The sequence below is a fragment of the Ctenopharyngodon idella genome, chromosome 3 (genome assembly GCF_019924925.1).
Source record: "Ctenopharyngodon idella isolate HZGC_01 chromosome 3, HZGC01, whole genome shotgun sequence".
Taxonomy (NCBI): domain Eukaryota; kingdom Metazoa; phylum Chordata; class Actinopteri; order Cypriniformes; family Xenocyprididae; genus Ctenopharyngodon; species Ctenopharyngodon idella.
The window spans coordinates 48,966,973-48,984,472 of NC_067222.1; the positions used below are offsets into that span (position 1 = coordinate 48,966,973).

At 36.7% G+C, this 17,500-nt stretch overlaps 14 non-coding genes across 14 annotated transcripts; all 14 read right to left on the reverse strand.

Moving 5' to 3' along the window:
* Positions 1–4,468: 4,468 nt before the first annotated feature.
* On the reverse strand, positions 4,469–4,587 carry LOC127510326 (5S ribosomal RNA). The gene has a single exon (XR_007929565.1). It is a non-coding gene; the product is annotated as a 5S ribosomal RNA (ribosomal RNA).
* Positions 4,588–4,667: 80 nt separating this feature from the next.
* Positions 4,668–4,786, reverse strand: LOC127510334 (5S ribosomal RNA). Its single transcript, XR_007929573.1, has one exon. It is a non-coding gene; the product is annotated as a 5S ribosomal RNA (ribosomal RNA).
* A 5,963-nt stretch (positions 4,787–10,749) lies between these two features.
* LOC127510335 (5S ribosomal RNA) lies at positions 10,750–10,868 on the reverse strand. Its single transcript, XR_007929574.1, has one exon. It is a non-coding gene; the product is annotated as a 5S ribosomal RNA (ribosomal RNA).
* A 61-nt stretch (positions 10,869–10,929) lies between these two features.
* On the reverse strand, positions 10,930–11,048 carry LOC127510336 (5S ribosomal RNA). Its single transcript, XR_007929575.1, has one exon. It is a non-coding gene; the product is annotated as a 5S ribosomal RNA (ribosomal RNA).
* Positions 11,049–11,126: 78 nt separating this feature from the next.
* Positions 11,127–11,245, reverse strand: LOC127510337 (5S ribosomal RNA). The gene has a single exon (XR_007929576.1). It is a non-coding gene; the product is annotated as a 5S ribosomal RNA (ribosomal RNA).
* Positions 11,246–11,306: 61 nt separating this feature from the next.
* LOC127510338 (5S ribosomal RNA) lies at positions 11,307–11,425 on the reverse strand. Its single transcript, XR_007929577.1, has one exon. It is a non-coding gene; the product is annotated as a 5S ribosomal RNA (ribosomal RNA).
* A 61-nt stretch (positions 11,426–11,486) lies between these two features.
* LOC127510339 (5S ribosomal RNA) lies at positions 11,487–11,605 on the reverse strand. Its single transcript, XR_007929578.1, has one exon. It is a non-coding gene; the product is annotated as a 5S ribosomal RNA (ribosomal RNA).
* A 61-nt stretch (positions 11,606–11,666) lies between these two features.
* Positions 11,667–11,785, reverse strand: LOC127510340 (5S ribosomal RNA). The gene has a single exon (XR_007929579.1). It is a non-coding gene; the product is annotated as a 5S ribosomal RNA (ribosomal RNA).
* A 77-nt stretch (positions 11,786–11,862) lies between these two features.
* Positions 11,863–11,981, reverse strand: LOC127510341 (5S ribosomal RNA). The gene has a single exon (XR_007929580.1). It is a non-coding gene; the product is annotated as a 5S ribosomal RNA (ribosomal RNA).
* Positions 11,982–12,058: 77 nt separating this feature from the next.
* Positions 12,059–12,177, reverse strand: LOC127510343 (5S ribosomal RNA). Its single transcript, XR_007929582.1, has one exon. It is a non-coding gene; the product is annotated as a 5S ribosomal RNA (ribosomal RNA).
* Positions 12,178–12,255: 78 nt separating this feature from the next.
* On the reverse strand, positions 12,256–12,374 carry LOC127510344 (5S ribosomal RNA). The gene has a single exon (XR_007929583.1). It is a non-coding gene; the product is annotated as a 5S ribosomal RNA (ribosomal RNA).
* A 61-nt stretch (positions 12,375–12,435) lies between these two features.
* Positions 12,436–12,554, reverse strand: LOC127510345 (5S ribosomal RNA). The gene has a single exon (XR_007929584.1). It is a non-coding gene; the product is annotated as a 5S ribosomal RNA (ribosomal RNA).
* A 61-nt stretch (positions 12,555–12,615) lies between these two features.
* On the reverse strand, positions 12,616–12,734 carry LOC127510346 (5S ribosomal RNA). The gene has a single exon (XR_007929585.1). It is a non-coding gene; the product is annotated as a 5S ribosomal RNA (ribosomal RNA).
* Positions 12,735–12,811: 77 nt separating this feature from the next.
* On the reverse strand, positions 12,812–12,930 carry LOC127510347 (5S ribosomal RNA). The gene has a single exon (XR_007929586.1). It is a non-coding gene; the product is annotated as a 5S ribosomal RNA (ribosomal RNA).
* Positions 12,931–17,500: the final 4,570 nt, after the last annotated feature.

Sequence of the window (17,500 nt, forward strand, 5' to 3'; positions counted from 1 at the left end):
CTTCGTCATCCAAATTTTTGTTTTCATCCATAAAATCCCATCCCCCATGTTAAAATCACCACATTTATTTAAAAAGTATTTCATTGTTTCTTCCACTCAGTTTTGTTCTCTTCATTTAGGTACTTCTTAACAATTTTCGCTCTCATAGCATTTTTTCGTTGCTCCACAGCCATTAATCCTAAGCCCCCCTTTTCCACCGCCCCTAAAAATTGTGTTATGTGCAATCCTCGCTGGTTTCCCCTCCCATAAAAAGTCAAGAAAACATTTCTTCAACCTCTGTTCTGTCCATAAAGGCATTTCAGATACATATAAAACATACCAAAGTTTAGAAACCATTAAAACATTCAATATTAAAACCTTTCCCTTCAAGTTTAAAGTTCTTAATTTCCAAAAATTTAACCTCCTCTCTATATCCGTTACTAGTTGTTCCCACATTTCATCTCTTACTTTCTTCTCATTCTTCCCCATTAAAACTCCTAAAATCCTCATTTCTTCCACTTCCTTGAAATTAAAACAATCCGTTAAAACCATAGCTTTACCAAATTTCATATACACTGTTTTATCCTCATTTACTTTACTTCCAGACCCTCTACAAAACTCTTTTACAACATTCATTACTTCTTTAACACTCCCTTTCCCCTTTACAATTATCGTCGTATCATCAGCGTATTGAAAAACTTTCCCCTCAGCCTTATTTTCTTCAATTTCAATCCCTATTATTCCTTCTTTTTGTCTAATTGCCAATCCTAACGGTTCTGATACAAGTGAATATAGTAACGCAGAAAGCGGACAACCCTGTCTTATCGAGCGTGTTATTTTAAAACAATCTGTTAAAAACCCATTACATTTTATTTTTGTTAGTGCACCCTTATATAAAATCTCAATCCATTAATAAAATTCTCACCAAAACCAAAACTCCTTAAAACCTCAAATAAATACCCATGCTCAACCCTATCAAAAGCTTTTTCGAAATCCAGACTAATTACATATCCTTCTTCATTTTTTTCTTTCATGTACCAAATTGTGTCTCTTATACTTATCGTTATGTCGGCTATATCCCTTCCTTTGACTCCATATGCTTGGTTTGTTTTAATTATACTTGGCATTACTTCTTTTAGTCTGTTTGCTAAAACCTTCGCTAAAATCTTAAGGTCTGTGTTCAACATCGTGATCGGTCTATAGTTTTTTAAATCTACTTTTTCTCCTTTCCTTTTATATATCAGTTTCATTAACCCCATCCTTGTTCTTTCATTAATTTCTTCTTTTTCAAAAGTGTCTTTAAAAACCTCCTTTAAAATCTTTATTAAAACTTCTTTAAAACATATATAAAATTCAGTTCCCAAACATCTATACCTGGACTTTTCTTTTTATTCAGTTGATTTATTGCTCTTTCAATCTCTTCTTCTCTGATTTCTTGGTCACATTCTTTTTTATCTTCCTCGCTTACTTTTGCTTTTATCTGATTCAACAATTTCTTTTTTTCCTCCTCTTCCACACCTCTTGCACTAAATAAATCCTCATAAAAATACTTTATTTCTTCTAAAATCTTTTCAATCCCTTCTACAATTTCCCCATTTTTTCCTCTTATTTCTTTTATCGTTTCAGCTTTCCCTTTCTTTTTTTCCAAATCAAAAAAGAACTTTGTACATTTTTCTCCCTCCACCACATATTTTGCTTTACTTCTTAGCCTCGCCCCCTCATATTCTTTTCTTCTATTTCTTTCAGTTTTCCCTCCATTTCCTTTATCTTTTGTATGTCTTTATTTTCTTTATTCAATTCAATTTCCAAACTTTCTTTTATTTCTCTTTCTTTGTATCTTTTACATTTCTGTATTAAGCTACAATATCCGATCGAGAATTTTTTAATTAAAAACTTAACATTCTCCCACCATATTCTCTTATCCTCTCCATACATTAAATTTTCCTTTTCTTTTTCTATAATTTCTTTAACTTTTGCAACATAATCTTCATTCTTTAAAATCTGCGTATTTAAAATCCATACTCCCGGCCCTCTTTGCATTTTACTCCAATCCACTATAAAAAATAAAAACTTGTGATCACTAAAACTTGTTTCCTCATACTTAATCTTTTCTATAAAATTCTCCACATTTCTACTACATAAAACAAAGTCAATTCTAGTTTGGCATACAAACTGCCCCACTATTTGTCTCCTTGAAAATTCTTTTTTCTGTTCATTCCTCTCTCTCCACACATCTATCAGATTATTTTCTTCCATTAATGCTTTCAATTCTTTTCTTCCCGTATCCGTTTTAAAAACCATTCCTTCAGCCATATCTTGCTTGCTAAAAACTGTGTTAAAATCCCCCATCATTATAGTTTCTTTATACTTCTTTACAATATTTCTTAAAACATTAAAAAACTCTTTCTTTTCCTTCTCCTCCACTGGTGCATGTACATTTACTAAAATCAAGTCTCTTCCTTCATATTTTGTCTCAACTGCCATACACTTCCCCATCCTGTCCTTATACACAATTTTACTCACTTTAAAAACATCATCCTTCATTAAAAAAGCCACACCTCTCCCAAACCTCCCATCTCCATTATTATATAAAATACCTCCATCCCATCTCTTTTTATAATCAATCATCACATTTTCTCTCCAGTTTGTTTCCTGTAGTGCAATAATATCTTCCCTTTTGCATTTTTCTTTTACTTTTTCAAATTTTCCAATGTCCAACAGCCCCCTTGCATTAAAAGTAACACAACTTAAAACCATTAAAAGAAAGAGAAATAAATACTTAAAAACCATTATTCACCATTTTCTCCCTCCAGACCCATTAACACATCATATCTATTAGTTTTTGTCATTATTTTTTTTCTTGCACCTTCCAAATTTGGTTTTACCTTCAGTGATCTTCTTCTTATTTGTCCTCTCCCCCCTCTGTCTTTGTCCATGCTGTCCCTCTTTACTTCTTCTTCACTGTCAGTTTCTTTATTTTGATCCATCCTTTCATGTCCATCTCTCTCCATGTCCTCCATAAAAGTATTAAAAACTGTCCGATATCTCCATTTCTGTCCATTGAGTGTCCTGCTCCTTTGTTTGTTCGTTATTAATAATGTTGTCTTTTTCTCTTTCTCCTTCATCTCTGTTGGTTGCTGCTGATTCCATTTCTTTTTGTTGTAGTCCTTCTTCCTCTTGTCGTTCATCAGTTTGTCCATCCTCCTCGTTGTTTCCTTCATGCACCTGTCCGTCCACCTGTTTTTCCCTTCCTCCTTCCACTCCTTCCATCCAGCATTCACATTTGTTTAAGACTTCCTGACACTCCGGGCACCTAACAGCATTGCACTCCCTTGCAAAATGTCCCCGTTCCTCGCATTTGTAGCACGTAAAATTGGGGCAATCTTTCAGCAAGTGGTCCGGGCTCATGCACAGCCTACAAGTTTTCACTTGATGGCTGTGCATCACCCGGAAGTACTGTTGCCCTTCGGCTGTCTCTAGCCTCGTGCTGTATGGCAACGATGCCACTTCCTTGGGGAATCGGACTTTCAGGAACCTTGTTCCGTCCTCAATATCGGTGCCCGGGTAGCATCTCCTTTTAATTTTACTTATGGGATCAACTCCCCATCCCTCCAATTTCTCTAAAATTTTTTCATCATCCAGGTAGACGGGCAGGTGCATGAAGGAAACAACATAATCTCTGTTTTGTAAGTTTTTCACTTCACAGTTCACTCCTTTTATTGTCAGTCCATCAATTAGTTTCTCGCATGTTTCTTCTTTTTCCATTGTCAACTCATATTCTTTCCCTTGCCTTGGTCTCAGTGCTAAAATCTTGCCATGTCCACATTGTTCTGTTACAGCTTTAATAATGTCCTCCGCTCTCACCCCATTCACATTCTCAACATTCACAATCACCGTAGCTTCCTTTAAATATTTCCTTTCAACAAAATTTTCTCTTGCACCTTGTTTAGATCCATTCCTAGCTCGTAGTCGTTGATCCAGTCCAGTGTCGTTTGCCATTCGTTTTCCTCCAGCCAGTCCAGTATCGTTTGCCATACGTGTTCCTCCTGCCAGTCCAGTGTCGTTTGCCGTGCGTCTTCCTCCTGCCAGTCCAGTGTCGTTTGCCGTTCGCGTTCCTCCTGCCAGTCCAGTGTCGTTTGCCATACGTGGTCCTCCAGCCAGTCCTGAGTCGTAATCCATTGAATCCATCCAAAAAAAAAAGTAAAAAAGAAGAAAAATTTAACCACCCTCCAGCCAGCAAAAAGCTGCTGTTAGGTGGTTTAAAAAACAAAACAAAAAAGAAAGAAACTAACTTTAAAGTACAAAAAAAAACAAAAAACAAACACAAGAAAAGAAAAACAAAATGGAGGAGAGCCTTCCTCTCCTAACTGCAGCCAAAACACACTACGTGAAGCTCAATAGCGCCCTCAGAGTGGTATGGCCGTAAGCGAAATCTGTAACCAAGAGTGGGCTATTTAAAATGTCAGAACAATAGTGAAGTAAAGCAAAAAGCTTACAGCACCTGGTATTCCCAGGCGGTCTCCCATCCAAGTACTAACCAGGCCCGACCCTGCTTAGCTTCCGAGATCAGACGAGATCGGGCGTGCTCAGAGTGGTATGGCCGTAAGCGAAATCTGCAGCCAAGAGTGGGCTATTTAAGATATTCAGAGACTCTTTTTTTTTTTTTTTTTTTTTTTAAAAACACAAAAAGCTTACAGCACCTGGTATTCCCAGGCGGTCTCCCATCCAAGTACTAACCAGGCCCGACCCTGCTTAGCTTCCGAGATCAGACGAGATCGGGCGTGCTCAGAGTGGTATGGCCGTAAGCGAAATCAGCAGCCAAGAGTGGGCTATTTAAGATATTTAGAGACCCTTCTTTTTTTTTTTTTTTTTTTTGAAAACACAAAAAGCTTACAGCACCTGGTATTCCCAGGCGGTCTCCCATCCAAGTACTAACCAGGCCCGACCCTGCTTAGCTTCCGAGATCAGACGAGATCGGGCGTGCTTTTTTTTTTTTTTTTTTTTTTTTTTAAAGCAAAAAGCTTACAGCACCTGGTATTCCCAGGCGGTCTCCCATCCAAGTACTAACCAGGCCCGACCCTGCTTAGCTTCCGAGATCAGACGAGATCGGGCGTGCTTTTTTTTTTTTTTTTTTTATAAAAATTACAGTTTTTCTTACACAATCACCTTTACATCACATATCTACTTTACATCACATATCATACATTATACATTTAAAAATTCTCCTTCACTCCCCGGCAGCTTCCACATCAGTTCTTTTAAAACACAAAAAACTTGTGGAGTAAAAACATGATAAAAAGCATCCAACATATTTTCACATTTAAAATACACATAAAGCCTTTCCATATACACTTCTGTTTTTCTTTTAAACACAGTCCAAACATCCAATACAATTTTTTCTTTTTTCGCCACAATTCTTCTCTCCCATATTGCACTTTTCATCAACATTACCCACAGATTTATGAATTTTTTGTTTTGACACTTCTTTTCCCAACCAAACATAACCACTCTGTTCCATTCCATTACATTTTCATCCCACTCCACAGTCAAGTCTTTAACCACACATTTACATTTCTTTAAAAACTCCTCCAATTCTTTACAATATAAAAACATATGTAAAATCCATTCTTCCTTTTCTTGGCACACTTTACACATTGCATTTTGTTCCATCCCAATTTTATTTAAAATAGACTCAGTAAAAACCACTTTATGCCTTATAAAATACTCCAAACATTCCAACTTTGTCTCCACACATTTTCCCCTCATATTTCTCCATATACATTCTTCTTTTAAATCTTTGAACTTTTCTCCCCAGTACTTATTTACAATTGGCTCTTTAAAAACACCATCTCTAAAAACACAATAAAACATTTTTACAGTACATTCTTTAAAATCACACAATTTTTCCCCCAGTTTCACATAAATATTCTTCTCTTTTTGCTCTTCTTCCATACACTCTATTCTTTTAATCCACTCTTTTGGTATTGCGTTTTTAATGATTTCATATTTGTTTGTTATTTCTTGCTTGCTGTATTCTTCTTTCGCTACTTCCATTGCATCCACAACATATTGTATTGGTAAAAACCCCTCTTTAAACTCATACAAAACATCTCTCACTCTCGTTATCCCCACTTCCATCCATTTCTTAAAAAATATTTCTTTCCCTTGCTTTAAAATATTGTTATTTAAGAACAGAGGTTGATTTAAAATGTTTTCTCTCCCATGCGGATCATACTCGATTCTCGTTAAAATCTTTCCCCAAGCACTAAAAACTTCTCTATAAAAGGCAGGTAATCCTTCCGTCATCCAAATTTTTGTTTTCATCCATAAAATCCCATCCCCCATGTTAAAATCACCACATTTATTTAAAAAGTATTTCATTGTTTTCTTCCACTCAGTTTTGTTCTCTTCATTTAGGTACTTCTTAACAATTTTCGCTCTCATAGCATTTTTTCGTTGCTCCACATCCATTAATCCTAAGCCCCCCTTTTCCACCGCCCCTAAAATTGTGTTATGTGCAATCCTCGCTGGTTTCCCCTCCCATAAAAAGTCAAGAAAACATTTCTTCAACCTCTGTTCTGTCCATAAAGGCATTTCAGATACATATAAAACATACCAAAGTTTAGAAACCATTAAAACATTCAATATTAAAACCTTTCCCTTCAAGTTTAAAGTTCTTAATTTCCAAAAATTTAACCTCCTCTCTATATCCGTTACTAGTTGTTCCCACATTTCATCTCTTACTTTCTTCTCATTCTTCCCCATTAAAACTCCTAAAATCCTCATTTCTTCCACTTCCTTGAAATTAAAACAATCCGTTAAAACCATAGCTTTACCAAATTTCATATACACTGTTTTATCCTCATTTACTTTACTTCCAGACCCTCTACAAAACTCTTTTACAACATTCATTACTTCTTTAACACTCCCTTTCCCCTTTACAATTATCGTCGTATCATCAGCGTATTGAAAAACTTTCCCCTCAGCCTTATTTTCTTCAATTTCAATCCCTATTATTCCTTCTTTTTGTCTAATTGCCAATCCTAACGGTTCTGATACAAGTGAATATAGTAACGCAGAAAGCGGACAACCCTGTCTTATCGAGCGTGTTATTTTAAAACAATCTGTTAAAAACCCATTACATTTTATTTTTGTTAGTGCACCCTTATATAAAATCTCAATCCATTTAATAAAATTCTCACCAAAACCAAAACTCCTTAAAACCTCAAATAAATACCCATGCTCAACCCTATCAAAAGCTTTTTCGAAATCCAGACTAATTACATATCCTTCTTCATTTTTTTCTTTCATGTACCAAATTGTGTCTCTTATACTTATCGTTATGTCGGCTATATCCCTTCCTTTGACTCCATATGCTTGGTTTGTTTTAATTATACTTGGCATTACTTCTTTTAGTCTGTTTGCTAAAACCTTCGCTAAAATCTTAAGGTCTGTGTTCAACATCGTGATCGGTCTATAGTTTTTTAAATCTACTTTTTCTCCTTTCCTTTTATATATCAGTTTCATTAACCCCATCCTTGTTCTTTCATTAATTTCTTCTTTTTCAAAAGTGTCTTTAAAAACCTCCTTTAAAATCTTTATTAAAACTTCTTTAAAACATATATAAAATTCAGTTCCCAAACCATCTATACCTGGACTTTTCTTTTTATTCAGTTGATTTATTGCTCTTTCAATCTCTTCTTCTCTGATTTCTTGGTCACATTCTTTTTTATCTTCCTCGCTTACTTTTGCTTTTATCTGATTCAACAATTTCTTTTTTTCCTCCTCTTCCACACCTCTTGCACTAAATAAATCCTCATAAAAATACTTTATTTCTTCTAAAATCTTTTCAATCCCTTCTACAATTTCCCCATTTTTTCCTCTTATTTCTTTTATCGTTTCAGCTTTCCCTTTCTTTTTTTCCAAATCAAAAAAGAACTTTGTACATTTTTCTCCCTCCACCACATATTTTGCTTTACTTCTTAGCCTCGCCCCCTCATATTCTTTTTCTTCTATTTCTTTCAGTTTTCCCTCCATTTCCTTTATCTTTTGTATGTCTTTATTTTCTTTATTCAATTCAATTTCCAAACTTTCTTTTATTTCTCTTTCTTTGTATCTTTTACATTTCTGTATTAAGCTACAATATCCGATCGAGAATTTTTTAATTAAAAACTTAACATTCTCCCACCATATTCTCTTATCCTCTCCATACATTAAATTTTCCTTTTCTTTTTCTATAATTTCTTTAACTTTTGCAACATAATCTTCATTCTTTAAAATCTGCGTATTTAAAATCCATACTCCCGGCCCTCTTTGCATTTTACTCCAATCCACTATAAAAAATAAAAACTTGTGATCACTAAAACTTGTTTCCTCATACTTAATCTTTTCTATAAAATTCTCCACATTTCTACTACATAAAACAAAGTCAATTCTAGTTTGGCATACAAACTGCCCCACTATTTGTCTCCTTGAAAATTCTTTTTTCTGTTCATTCCTCTCTCTCCACACATCTATCAGATTATTTTCTTCCATTAATGCTTTCAATTCTTTTCTTCCCGTATCCGTTTTAAAAACCATTCCTTCAGCCATATCTTGCTTGCTAAAAACTGTGTTAAAATCCCCCATCATTATAGTTTCTTTATACTTCTTTACAATATTTCTTAAAACATTAAAAAACTCTTTCTTTTCCTTCTCCTCCACTGGTGCATGTACATTTACTAAAATCAAGTCTCTTCCTTCATATTTTGTCTCAACTGCCATACACTTCCCCATCCTGTCCTTATACACAATTTTACTCACTTTAAAAACATCATCCTTCATTAAAAAAGCCACACCTCTCCCAAACCTCCCATCTCCATTATTATATAAAATACCTCCATCCCATCTCTTTTTATAATCAATCATCACATTTTCTCTCCAGTTTGTTTCCTGTAGTGCAATAATATCTTCCCTTTTGCATTTTTCTTTTACTTTTTCAAATTTTCCAATGTCCAACAGCCCCCTTGCATTAAAAGTAACACAACTTAAAACCATTAAAAGAAAGAGAAATAAATACTTAAAAACCATTATTCACCATTTTCTCCCTCCAGACCCATTAACACATCATATCTATTAGTTTTTGTCATTATTTTTTTTCTTGCACCTTCCAAATTTGGTTTTACCTTCAGTGATCTTCTTCTTATTTGTCCTCTCCCCCCTCTGTCTTTGTCCATGCTGTCCCTCTTTACTTCTTCTTCACTGTCAGTTTCTTTATTTTGATCCATCCTTTCATGTCCATCTCTCTCCATGTCCTCCATAAAAGTATTAAAACTGTCCGATATCTCCATTTCTGTCCATTGAGTGTCCTGCTCCTTTGTTTGTTCGTTATTAATAATGTTGTCTTTTTCTCTTTCTCCTTCATCTCTGTTGGTTGCTGCTGATTCCATTTCTTTTTGTTGTAGTCCTTCTTCCTCTTGTCGTTCATCAGTTTGTCCATCCTCCTCGTTGTTTCCTTCATGCACCTGTCCGTCCACCTGTTTTTCCCTTCCTCCTTCCACTCCTTCCATCCAGCATTCACATTTGTTTAAGACTTCCTGACACTCCGGGCACCTAACAGCATTGCACTCCCTTGCAAAATGTCCCCGTTCCTCGCATTTGTAGCACGTAAAATTGGGGCAATCTTTCAGCAAGTGGTCCGGGCTCATGCACAGCCTACAAGTTTTCACTTGATGGCTGTGCATCACCCGGAAGTACTGTTGCCCTTCGGCTGTCTCTAGCCTCGTGCTGTATGGCAACGATGCCACTTCCTTGGGGAATCGGACTTTCAGGAACCTTGTTCCGTCCTCAATATCGGTGCCCGGGTAGCATCTCCTTTTAATTTTACTTATGGGATCAACTCCCCATCCCTCCAATTTCTCTAAAATTTTTTCATCATCCAGGTAGACGGGCAGGTGCATGAAGGAAACAACATAATCTCTGTTTTGTAAGTTTTTCACTTCACAGTTCACTCCTTTTATTGTCAGTCCATCAATTAGTTTCTCGCATGTTTCTTCTTTTTCCATTGTCAACTCATATTCTTTCCCTTGCCTTGGTCTCAGTGCTAAAATCTTGCCATGTCCACATTGTTCTGTTACAGCTTTAATAATGTCCTCCGCTCTCACCCCATTCACATTCTCAACATTCACAATCACCGTAGCTTCCTTTAAATATTTCCTTTCAACAAAATTTTCTCTTGCACCTTGTTTAGATCCATTCCTAGCTCGTAGTCGTTGATCCAGTCCAGTGTCGTTTGCCATTCGTTTTCCTCCAGCCAGTCCAGTATCGTTTGCCATACGTGTTCCTCCTGCCAGTCCAGTGTCGTTTGCCGTGCGTCTTCCTCCTGCCAGTCCAGTGTCGTTTGCCGTTCGCGTTCCTCCTGCCAGTCCAGTGTCGTTTGCCATACGTGGTCCTCCAGCCAGTCCTGAGTCGTAATCCATTGAATCCATCCAAAAAAAAAAAAAAAGTAAAAAAGAAGAAAAATTTAACCACCCTCCAGCCAGCAAAGCTGCTGTTAGGTGGTTTAAAAAACAAAACAAAAAAGAAAGAAACTAACTTTAAAGTACAAAAAAAAACAAAAAACAAACACAAGAAAAGAAAAACAAAATGGAGGAGAGCCTTCCTCTCCTAACTGCAGCCAAAACACACTACGTGAAGCTCAATAGCGCCCTCAGAGTGGTATGGCCGTAAGCGAAATCTGCAACCAAGAGTGGGCTATTTAAAATGTCAGAACAATAGTGAAGTAAAGCAAAAAGCTTACAGCACCTGGTATTCCCAGGCGGTCTCCCATCCAAGTACTAACCAGGCCCGACCCTGCTTAGCTTCCGAGATCAGACGAGATCGGGCGTGCTCAGAGTGGTATGGCCGTAAGCGAAATCAGCAGCCAAGAGTGGGCTATTTAAAATGTCAGAACAATAGTGAAGTAAAGCAAAAAGCTTACAGCACCTGGTATTCCCAGGCGGTCTCCCATCCAAGTACTAACCAGGCCCGACCCTGCTTAGCTTCCGAGATCAGACGAGATCGGGCGTGCTCAGAGTGGTATGGCCGTAAGCGAAATCAGCAGCCAAGAGTGGGCTATTTAAGATATTTAGAGAACCTTCTTTTTATTTTTTTTTTTTGAAAACACAAAAAGCTTACAGCACCTGGTATTCCCAGGCGGTCTCCCATCCAAGTACTAACCAGGCCCGACCCTGCTTAGCTTCCGAGATCAGACGAGATCGGGCGTGCTCAGAGTGGTATGGCCGTAAGCGAAATCTGCAACCAAGAGTGGGCTATTTAAAATGTCAGAACAATAGTGAAGTAAAGCAAAAAGCTTACAGCACCTGGTATTCCCAGGCGGTCTCCCATCCAAGTACTAACCAGGCCCGACCCTGCTTAGCTTCCGAGATCAGACGAGATCGGGCGTGCTCAGAGTGGTATGGCCGTAAGCGAAATCAGCAGCCAAGAGTGGGCTATTTAAAATGTCAGAACAATAGTGAAGTAAAGCAAAAAGCTTACAGCACCTGGTATTCCCAGGCGGTCTCCCATCCAAGTACTAACCAGGCCCGACCCTGCTTAGCTTCCGAGATCAGACGAGATCGGGCGTGCTCAGAGTGGTATGGCCGTAAGCGAAATCTGTAACCAAGAGTGGGCTATTTAAAATGTCAGAACAATAGTGAAGTAAAGCAAAAAGCTTACAGCACCTGGTATTCCCAGGCGGTCTCCCATCCAAGTACTAACCAGGCCCGACCCTGCTTAGCTTCCGAGATCAGACGAGATCGGGCGTGCTCAGAGTGGTATGGCCGTAAGCGAAATCTGCAGCCAAGAGTGGGCTATTTAAGATATTCAGAGACTCTTTTTTTTTTTTTTTTTTTTTAAAACACAAAAAGCTTACAGCACCTGGTATTCCCAGGCGGTCTCCCATCCAAGTACTAACCAGGCCCGACCCTGCTTAGCTTCCGAGATCAGACGAGATCGGGCGTGCTCAGAGTGGTATGGCCGTAAGCGAAATCAGCAGCCAAGAGTGGGCTATTTAAGATATTTAGAGACCCTTCTTTTTTTTTTTTTTTTTGAAAACACAAAAAGCTTACAGCACCTGGTATTCCCAGGCGGTCTCCCATCCAAGTACTAACCAGGCCCGACCCTGCTTAGCTTCCGAGATCAGACGAGATCGGGCGTGCTCAGAGTGGTATGGCCGTAAGCGAAATCAGCAGCCAAGAGTGGGCTATTTAAGATATTTAGAGACCCTTCTTTTTTTTTTTTTTTTTTGAAAACACAAAAAGCTTACAGCACCTGGTATTCCCAGGCGGTCTCCCATCCAAGTACTAACCAGGCCCGACCCTGCTTAGCTTCCGAGATCAGACGAGATCGGGCGTGCTCAGAGTGGTATGGCCGTAAGCGAAATCTGCAGCCAAGAGTGGGCTATTTAAAATGTCAGAACAATAGTGAAGTAAAGCAAAAAGCTTACAGCACCTGGTATTCCCAGGCGGTCTCCCATCCAAGTACTAACCAGGCCCGACCCTGCTTAGCTTCCGAGATCAGACGAGATCGGGCGTGCTCAGAGTGGTATGGCCGTAAGCGAAATCAGCAGCCAAGAGTGGGCTATTTAAAATGTCAGAACAATAGTGAAGTAAAGCAAAAAGCTTACAGCACCTGGTATTCCCAGGCGGTCTCCCATCCAAGTACTAACCAGGCCCGACCCTGCTTAGCTTCCGAGATCAGACGAGATCGGGCGTGCTCAGAGTGGTATGGCCGTAAGCGAAATCAGCAGCCAAGAGTGGGCTATTTAAGATATTTAGAGACCCTTCTTTTTTTTTTTTTTTTTGAAAACACAAAAAGCTTACAGCACCTGGTATTCCCAGGCGGTCTCCCATCCAAGTACTAACCAGGCCCGACCCTGCTTAGCTTCCGAGATCAGACGAGATCGGGCGTGCTCAGAGTGGTATGGCCGTAAGCGAAATCAGAAGCCAAGAGTGGGCTATTTAAGATATTTAGAGACCCTTCTTTTTTTTTTTTTTTTTTTGAAAACACAAAAAGCTTACAGCACCTGGTATTCCCAGGCGGTCTCCCATCCAAGTACTAACCAGGCCCGACCCTGCTTAGCTTCCGAGATCAGACGAGATCGGGCGTGCTTTTTTTTTTTTTTTTTTTTTATTAGGAAATTTCAGCCAATAAAACACAATAAAATAAGTAGTACAATAAAAATTACAGTTTTTCTTACACAATCACCTTTACATCACATATCTACTTTACATCACATATCATACATTATACATTTAAAAATTCTCCTTCACTCCCCGGCAGCTTCCACATCAGTTCTTTTAAAACACAAAAAACTTGTGGAGTAAAAACATGATAAAAAGCATCCAACATATTTTCACATTTAAAATACACATAAAGCCTTTCCATATACACTTCTGTTTTTCTTTTAAACACAGTCCAAACATCCAATACAATTTTTTCTTTTTTCGCCACAATTCTTCTCTCCCATATTGCACTTTTCATCAACATACACCACAGATTTATGAATTTTTTGTTTTGACACTTCTTTTCCCAACCAAACATAACCACTCTGTTCCATTCCATTACATTTTCATCCCACTCCACAGTCAAGTCTTTAACCACACATTTACATTTCTTTAAAAACTCCTCCAATTCTTTACAATATAAAAACATATGTAAAATCCATTCTTCCTTTTCTTGGCACACTTTACACATTGCATTTTGTTCCATCCCAATTTTATTTAAAATAGACTCAGTAAAAACCACTTTATGCCTTATAAAATACTCCAAACATTCCAACTTTGTCTCCACACATTTTCCCCTCATATTTCTCCATATACACTCTTCTTTTAAATCTTTGAACTTTTCTCCCCAGTACTTATTTACAATTGGCTCTTTAAAAACACCATCTCTAAAAACACAATAAAACATTTTTACAGTACATTCTTTAAAATCACACAATTTTTCCCCCAGTTTCACATAAATATTCTTCTCTTTTTGCTCTTCCTCCATACACTCTATTCTTTTAATCCACTCTTTTGGTATTGCGTTTTTAATGATTTCATATTTGTTTGTTATTTCTTGCTTGCTGTATTCTTCTTTCGCTACTTCCATTGCATCCACAACATATTGTATTGGTAAAAACCCCTCTTTAAACTCATACAAAACATCTCTCACTCTCGTTATCCCCACTTCCATCCATTTCTTAAAAAATATTTCTTTCCCTTGCTTTAAAATATTGTTATTTAAGAACAGAGGTTGATTTAAAATGTTTTCTCTCCCATGCGGATCATACTCGATTCTCGTTAAAATCTTTCCCCAAGCACTAAAAACTTCTCTATAAAAGGCAGGTAATCCTTCCGTCATCCAAATTTTTGTTTTCATCCATAAAATCCCATCCCCCATGTTAAAATCACCACATTTATTTAAAAAGTATTTCATTGTTTTCTTCCACTCAGTTTTGTTCTCTTCATTTAGGTACTTCTTAACAATTTTCACTCTCATAGCATTTTTTCGTTGCTCCACATCCATTAATCCTAAGCCCCCCTTTTCCACCGCCCCTAAAATTGTGTTATGTGCAATCCTCGCTGGTTTCCCCTCCCATAAAAAGTCAAGAAAACATTTCTTCAACCTCTGTTCTGTCCATAAAGGCATTTCAGATACATATAAAACATACCAAAGTTTAGAAACCATTAAAACATTCAATATTAAAACCTTTCCCTTCAAGTTTAAAGTTCTTAATTTCCAAAAATTTAACCTCCTCTCTATATCCGTTACTAGTTGTTCCCACATTTCATCTCTTACTTTCTTCTCATTCTTCCCCATTAAAACTCCTAAAATCCTCATTTCTTCCACTTCCTTGAAATTAAAACAATCCGTTAAAACCATAGCTTTACCAAATTTCATATACACTGTTTTATCCTCATTTACTTTACTTCCAGACCCTCTACAAAACTCTTTTACAACATTCATTACTTCTTTAACACTCCCTTTCCCCTTTACAATTATCGTCGTATCATCAGCGTATTGAAAAACTTTCCCCTCAGCCTTATTTTCTTCAATTTCAATCCCTATTATTCCTTCTTTTTGTCTAATTGCCAATCCTAACGGTTCTGATACAAGTGAATATAGTAACGCAGAAAGCGGACAACCCTGTCTTATCGAGCGTGTTATTTTAAAACAATCTGTTAAAAACCCATTACATTTTATTTTTGTTAGTGCACCCTTATATAAAATCTCAATCCATTTAATAAAATTCTCACCAAAACCAAAACTCCTTAAAACCTCAAATAAATACCCATGCTCAACCCTATCAAAAGCTTTTTCGAAATCCAGACTAATTACATATCCTTCTTCATTTTTTTCTTTCATGTACCAAATTGTGTCTCTTATACTTATCGTTATGTCGGCTATATCCCTTCCTTTGACTCCATATGCTTGGTTTGTTTTAATTATACTTGGCATTACTTCTTTTAGTCTGTTTGCTAAAACCTTCGCTAAAATCTTAAGGTCTGTGTTCAACATCGTGATCGGTCTATAGTTTTTTAAATCTACTTTTTCTCCTTTCCTTTTATATATCAGTTTCATTAACCCCATCCTTGTTCTTTCATTAATTTCTTCTTTTTCAAAAGTGTCTTTAAAAACCTCCTTTAAAATCTTTATTAAAACTTCTTTAAAACATATATAAAATTCAGTTCCCAAACCATCTATACCTGGACTTTTCTTTTTATTCAGTTGATTTATTGCTCTTTCAATCTCTTCTTCTCTGATTTCTTGGTCACATTCTTTTTTATCTTCCTCGCTTACTTTTGCTTTTATCTGATTCAACAATTTCTTTTTTTCCTCCTCTTCCACACCTCTTGCACTAAATAAATCCTCATAAAAATACTTTATTTCTTCTAAAATCTTTTCAATCCCTTCTACAATTTCCCCATTTTTTCCTCTTATTTCTTTTATCGTTTCAGCTTTCCCTTTCTTTTTTTCCAAATCAAAAAAGAACTTTGTACATTTTTCTCCCTCCACCACATATTTTGCTTTACTTCTTAGCCTCGCCCCCTCATATTCTTTTTCTTCTATTTCTTTCAGTTTTCCCTCCATTTCCTTTATCTTTTGTATGTCTTTATTTTCTTTATTCAATTCAATTTCCAAACTTTCTTTTATTTCTCTTTCTTTGTATCTTTTACATTTCTGTATTAAGCTACAATATCCGATCGAGAATTTTTTAATTAAAAACTTAACATTCTCCCACCATATTCTCTTATCCTCTCCATACATTAAATTTTCCTTTTCTTTTTCTATAATTTCTTTAACTTTTGCAACATAATCTTCATTCTTTAAAATCTGCGTATTTAAAATCCATACTCCCGGCCCTCTTTGCATTTTACTCCAATCCACTATAAAAAATAAAAACTTGTGATCACTAAAACTTGTTTCCTCATACTTAATCTTTTCTATAAAATTCTCCACATTTCTACTACATAAAACAAAGTCAATTCTAGTTTGGCATACAAACTGCCCCACTATTTGTCTCCTTGAAAATTCTTTTTTCTGTTCATTCCTCTCTCTCCACACATCTATCAGATTATTTTCTTCCATTAATGCTTTCAATTCTTTTCTTCCCGTATCCGTTTTAAAAACCATTCCTTCAGCCATATCTTGCTTGCTAAAAACTGTGTTAAAATCCCCCATCATTATAGTTTCTTTATACTTCTTTACAATATTTCTTAAAACATTAAAAAACTCTTTCTTTTCCTTCTCCTCCACTGGTGCATGTACATTTACTAAAATCAAGTCTCTTCCTTCATATTTTGTCTCAACTGCCATACACTTCCCCATCCTGTCCTTATACACAATTTTACTCACTTTAAAAACATCATCCTTCATTAAAAAAGCCACACCTCTCCCAAACCTCCCATCTCCATTATTATATAAAATACCTCCATCCCATCTCTTTTTATAATCAATCATCACATTTTCTCTCCAGTTTGTTTCCTGTAGTGCAATAATATCTTCCCTTTTGCATTTTTCTTTTACTTTTTCAAATTTTCCAATGTCCAACAGCCCCCTTGCATTAAAAGTAACACAACTTAAAACCATTAAAAGAAAGAGAAATAAATACTTAAAAACCATTATTCACCATTTTCTCCCTCCAGACCCATTAACACATCATATCTATTAGTTTTTGTCATTATTTTTTTTCTTGCACCTTCCAAATTTGGTTTTACCTTCAGTGATCTTCTTCTTATTTGTCCTCTCCCCCCTCTGTCTTTGTCCATGCTGTCCCTCTTTACTTCTTCTTCACTGTCAGTTTCTTTATTTTGATCCATCCTCTCATGTCCATCTCTCTCCATGTCCTCCATAAAAGTATTAAAACTGTCCGATATCTCCATTTCTGTCCATTGAGTGTCCTGCTCCTTTGTTTGTTCGTTATTAATAATGTTGTCTTTTTCTCTTTCTCCTTCATCTCTGTTGGTTGCTGCTGATTCCATTTCTTTTTGTTGTAGTCCTTCTTCCTCTTGTCGTT